General features: G+C 36.4%; 1 protein-coding gene across 5 annotated transcripts in view; it reads right to left on the minus strand.

Moving 5' to 3' along the window:
* Window positions 1-6,557, minus strand: part of LOC144981088 (uncharacterized) — a 33,051-nt gene that overhangs the window by 14,693 nt on the left and 11,801 nt on the right. For all 5 annotated transcript variants that reach the window (XR_013647004.1, XR_013647003.1, XM_078929210.1 and 2 more), the window contains one exon: window positions 434-642. The gene's annotated coding sequence lies outside the window, so the exon portion shown is untranslated. The remainder of the gene's footprint in view (window positions 1-433; window positions 643-6,557) is intronic.

Consider the following 6,557-nt stretch of genomic DNA (forward strand, 5'->3'; position numbering starts at 1 on the left):
GTTGACATCAGACATCTTGTTTGATGGGTTATCTTTATTCCTTCGTGGAATGCCTAGGCGACAGTATCAAATGGTTTCATTACAAAACATAAAAAAAACTTGGACTTTATATAGCGCAATATCCACTTAACGTGCTCAAAGCGATTTACAAAGGTCAGGTCCCTGTCCAACAGCAACACGTAACCTATTAGAGAACGAGACATGGCGCCTGTGACTCGATATTACAATTTTTCAGACAGAGACAACGCTGTCAACGCTGTCAGGTACCCATTTTACAACTGAGTTCGGTGAGAGAATGTGAGTAAAGAGGCTTTTCCAAGAGTCAACCATGCGCCGAGCGAGGTTTGAACCGAACCAGGACCGTCCGATCCTGGAAGCGAGTGTCATACCACAAGACCACGTAACTGCTGCAGTCAAAATCAAAATAACTCACCCATGCCTGAGATGGTAAGGTTGAAGGTCGTGTCTATGGTGACGGCGTGTTGCAAGAAAAACTGTCCATGCGCAGACGTGTAGGAACCGGTCACCTGAATTCCGTCTTCTGACAGGAAGTGGTTTTTCGGGTAGAAAGAGGTCAAGGTCACAGGGTGAAACATGGCATCGATCTGAAGTGAACTCTAGGCTTTTAGAAAAAGCTGTGAACTGTTAAAATAAAAAAAAATAAATTAAAAATTAAAAAATTAATGTATAGAAATGAATGTAGCAGAATAAAAACTAAAAAGCAAAATATTTACAGAAAAAAGCACTTAAACAGACTTTAAAACATTAAAAAAAAACAAAAAAACTAATTTTTCGGGCTCAATAACCTTCCTCAGTCACGAGGGAGGTGGGGGGGGGGGGGGGGGGGGGGGGTGTGAAGAAGAGAATGGGGAGCGTGGGGGGGGGGGGGGTCTTTTAAATTTTGATGATTGTTTAAGCGCTTGTTTTGTTCGGTTTTATTTACTTTTAAAAAATGTATGTTCGTATACTAATCTCTTTTCTTCATATTTATTGTTTGTTTCTGTTATATGTTTTTTTCTATTTGATCGATTCGATGTGGTTTCCTTAAGGAGAGTGTGTAATTTTGCCTTGACAAAGCAAGACAACACACTACTCCCAAGGATTAAAATATGATGGCGAGTCAATACAATTTGAACATCAGATATCAGGTTTAAATCTTGAGCTTTTATATAGAGCAAAATCCACTAAACGTGCTCAAAGCGCTTTACAAGGGGTCCCTGGCCAACAGCAACATTTAACATGTAGGACTGGACATGACGCCTGTGAGGCGATATTACAATTTACAACGCTGTTAACGGCCAGGTACTCATTTTACACGACCTGAGTACGGTGAGAGAATGTGAGTAAAGAGCCTTTTGCAAGGAATCGAACCCAGGACCTTCCGATCCGAAAGCGAGTGTCATACCACTAGACCACATAGCCGCACAGGTTTACCATAATCTCTTCCAAGAGATAATCAACAAAATGTAAATGAATATAACAGCTTCAAGAAAAGAACAAAATACCAAAAACACGGAACGTTTCAGACTCAAAACCCTATTTCAGTCAACAACAAAAACAGTAAAAACATAAATACATCACTTGAAATCAGATAGAGGGCGGAAAAAATATTTGGTACGTCCTTTCTTGCTACCCTTTGGATAAGACGCCAGTCTATCGCAAAGTACTTCCGCCAGTACTCTACCAACCTAGCTATTGGATACTTTTGATGCGAAGAATTGCATCTATATCTTTTAAAATATGAGCTTGAGCATGAGCTTTTTAAGCTTTATATATATATATATATATATATATATATATATATATATATATATATATATATATATATATATATAATATATATATATATATATATATATATATATATATATATATATATATATATATATATATATATAGTGCAATATCCACTAAACGTGCCTACAAAGGGTCCCTGACCAACAGCAACACGTAACATGTAGAACGAGACGCATGTTAGGCGATATTTTTCGCTGTTGACGGCCAGTTACCCATTTTACACCTGAGTACAGTGAGAGAATGTGAGTAAAGAGCCCTTTCCAAGGACTCAACTATGGGCCGAGAGAGGATTGAACCCACGACCGTCATACCGCAAGAGCACAAAAAAATATGACACTCGGTGACATTTCATGCTTTATGGAGGGGATTGAGCTGTCAATTAATAGATAGATTGCGTTTGGCTAAAAAGCTCACAACACAGCAATCCGGAACTATAACGGACCAACACATAAAACTATATGTAACCTTGAACGTTTATAGATAGTATGCGCTTGGCTAAGAAGCTCACAACATTGCCATCCGGAAGTATAACGGACCAACACACAAAACTATATGTAACCTTGAACGTTTATAGTCTGTTTAATACAGATTGGTGAGAATCAAATCACTCATAAACGCGGATGGCAAAAAGCAACAACAAAGACTTGAATGACGTCAAATTCACACTATCTATACAGTTTAAAACAAAATTCTCGAAGCGTGCATTTTACTTTGCGGCACTAAATTGCTCCTACTATGGAGTGCTTCTAGTTAAAACTGAAGACAAGTACCTGTACTTAACTTTCTCCTTACCAGCCATTTTCAGTATTTTAGCCAAAACATCACACCCAACTAAGACAAAAAATATATATTTTTTTACCACCAAAACACAATAGCAGTAAGTTCTTGCGATACATAATTTCTTTAGCAAAAACATGTTCTACAACACACTGTTAATTTCCTTTAAATTTTATGATGTACAAAAGAAATTTGAATAAGAAAAATGTCGGTTGTATCGTAACGAATGTGACGATAATTTTCCTATAGATAATTCGAAGATGACGTCACTCAGGTCTCTGTTATTGATTTTTGCCATTCGCGTTTATGAGCAATACTCACTGAACTGTATTAACCCGACTATAAACTTTCACGGATACACACAGTTTTGTGTGTTGGTCCATTATACTTCCGGATGTCAATATTATGAGCTTCTTAGCCAAGCGCATACTATCTATAGTTGGTAAGGAGAACGTTAATATTTAAATTTGAAAACCACGATCTCCATTTTCAAATTGCAAACAGCGTAGATAAATGATAACTATTCCCTTTATTCACCCCATATGGGAAATTTGTTTCTAGGTTCTATTCCAAGGGAATCCTGGAATAACCCAGAAGTCAGTCACAATGCAGCGCCGCAAATTGAGCTGCTTGGGCGAGGTGACCTGCTCAAGGTCAGACAGAGCAGAGGCGGGTTTTCGGGTACGAAGCACAGACCGTACCACTGAGCAACGCAACCCCCCCCCCCCCCCCCCCCTTAACATAATAGCTCATCTACAATTGTAATATTTTCAATTTTCTTAAAATTATAACCTTTAATTTTCTTTAAATTATAACATTTAATTTTCTTTAAATTATAACATTTAATTTCCTTTAAATTATAACATTTAATTGTCATACAAATATAACATTTAATTTTCTAAAATTGTCATGTCAATTACACCTTGTAAAGCGCTATTGAACGCGATCAGTGGAGTTTGGCGTCTATCAATTTTATTTATTCATTATTTCTCGAAGTGAGTTAATAATAATAATAATAATAATAATAATAATAATAATAATAATAATAATAATAATAATAATAATATAATATTATTATTATTATTATTATTATTATTATTATTATTATTTATTATTATTATTATTATTATTAATTATTATTATTATTATTATCATTATTATTATTCTTATTATTCTTATTATTATTCTTATTATTATTATTATATTATTATTATTATTATTATTATTATTATTATTTATTATTATTATAATCATTATTATAATTATTATTATTATTATTATTATTATTATTATTATTATTATTATTATTATTATACTATGCACTTCACATTCACAAGAGTGGTAATCTAAATAGCCCTAACACACACACATTAGCAGACACACTTTCAATTATAACAAAAAAATTAATACAGACATACTTCTGATTATTTTAGCTATAATGTTGAGCTGTTTTATCTTTTTTTTTTTAGATATATAGCGCAATATCCACTAAACATGCTAAAAGATCAAACAGTTCATTATTATAATGATATTCACTAGATCTTACTGAAAATTATTTTGAAGAGATTAGAGAATGTGGTGAAGGAAGAAGTCAGCCAAACTCAAGCAGGCTTTAGACCAAACAGGGGAACAAGAGACCAAATATTTAATATCAGGACACTGATTGAAAAAAGCAGGGAGGCAAACATAGATCTACACATGTCTTCATAGATTACAGCAAAGCGTTTGACTGCGTAAATCACGAACAAATAGTAACAACTTTGAAGAACTTAAACTGCCACTACAAAATAGTCAACCTCATAAACAATCTTTACCAACAGCAGACAGCAACGGTTAGACTAGAATATGGACTTACAAAATGGTTCCCAATAAAGCGGGGAGTGAGGCAGGGGTGCATCCTTTCTCCTTCACTATTCAGCCTATACACCGAAACTATAATGCGTGATGTAATGACAGAAGAAAAAGATGAAGAGTACAGTGCCGTGAAGATAAATGGCAGGAAGATCTCTGACCTACGATATGCAGACGACACGGCGCTATTGTCAACAACATCAACAGGTCTCAACAAACTAGTAAAATCGGTTTTAAAAAAAACATAGTGAAGACAATGACCTATTATTAAACGCAAAGAAAACGAAAATAATGAGCACAGATAAAAGCAGCACTGCTCAGATCGAAATAGAAGGAGAACAACTGGAAAATGTTACAAATTTCATTTACCTTGGAGCACAAATAGAAGCCAATGGAAAATCGGCACCAGATATCAGGAGAAGACTTGCAATTGCAAGCAACAAACTAAACAAAATGATGGCAATCTGGAAGAACGAGGAAGTCAGACTGAAAATGAAGATCCTAACATCCTGTATTTTTCCCACTGCAATAAATGGATGCGAGACATGGTCTATAACCAAAGAATCAGAAAAGAGAATAACCGCTTTCGAAATGAAATGCTATAGAAAAATCTTACGCATCCCGTGGACAAACAAAGAAAGCAATGCAAACATCATGAAAACACTAGGACTAAAAAAGTCCCTGCTAATGAGTAAGATAAAAAAGCTGAAACTCAATTAATTTGGGCACCTAAAAGGACACGACACACTAGAGAGAGATGTACTGGAGGGCATGGCGGAGGGCAAAAGAGGCAGAGGAAGACCACAAAGAAGATGGCAACAGGATATACAGGAATGGCTCAACAACGGCGTGACGGAATGTGGCAGATGGGCACAAGACAGAGACTTCTTCCGAAGGACTGTGTGGGAGGCTACGTCCAAGTGATATTCCACAGAGATATATTCACTGTTCGATGTGTAATAATAAAAAAAATCAATACATAAAAAGAACTTTATATAGCGCAATATTCACTAAATGTGCTCAAAGCGCTTTACAAGGGGTCCCTGGTCAACAGCAACATTTAACATGTAGGATGGGACATGACGTCTGTTAGGCGATATTACCATTTTTTTTTGGACAAAGACAACGCTGTTAACGGCCAGGTACTCATTTTACACCTGAGTACGGTGAGAGAATGTGAGTAAAAAGCCTTTTCCAAGGACTCAACTATGCGCCGAGCGCGAGGCTCAATCGAACCGCCAGGAATCATCCTGCCATACCGAAGAGTGACCAAAAGGACTGTCCGGGTAACGTTGCCTAGCAAATCAAACTGAGACCTATGTTGAACATATTATATAAAATCATATAAAATCTTTATTCATCTGTTCTTTGGCATTTCATTCACTTATACTGTTGTTACCAACATAATGCCTGCCCACTCGACTTTTCTAATTAAAATTCACCATACACCGGCATACTCATGTCTCAACGTTGTCTACTGATTAAATGTTTGGTTGAACTATTGGCATTAACTAACTGCTGGTAAAATTACGCTGGAGTGTACCAATCGCGATTCTCAAGAAGTGGTGAGAGGGATCTATAATTGACTTGATTTGAACACGAATTAGTTTTGTATGTCGTGGATAGTATCAGTGTAGATGCCACCTCTCACCTCCATGCGGATGTTGTCGTACAATAAGGTCGCATGTTCAAACTCCATCCACCGCATCTGAAAAATTATTTATTTATGGTATTTAGAAACTATGTTCATCAAGCCATATCTTGTCGTCAACGAAACCTGACACTGTTGCCTTGAATCAAAACAAAACCGGATATCTGTACTTGACACATCAAATGAAATTGTCTTGAATATTCTATTCAGTGATGCCAAAATCTATCGCGATGGTGGTGTACGAACGAATCGGCGATCTCAAGAAGTGGGTGAGAGAGGATCTAGTAATGACTTTGAGTTTGAAACGAATATTTTTGTGTTCGTGATAGCTCACACGGTAAGCCACGCTCTCACCTGCCAGGCGGAGTTGTCGTACCAATAAGGTCGCAGGTTCAAACCCCACCACCGCCGCGAAAAAATTTTTATTCTCTGTTGTCTTCTGGCACTTTTCTATTCACTTCATATCTTGTTGTCCTAAAGT

Source organism: Berghia stephanieae, chromosome 10, assembly GCF_034508935.2.
Source record: "Berghia stephanieae isolate SIO BIC M18660-M18661 chromosome 10, UCSD_Bste_1.3, whole genome shotgun sequence".
NCBI lineage: Eukaryota > Metazoa > Mollusca > Gastropoda > Nudibranchia > Aeolidiidae > Berghia > Berghia stephanieae.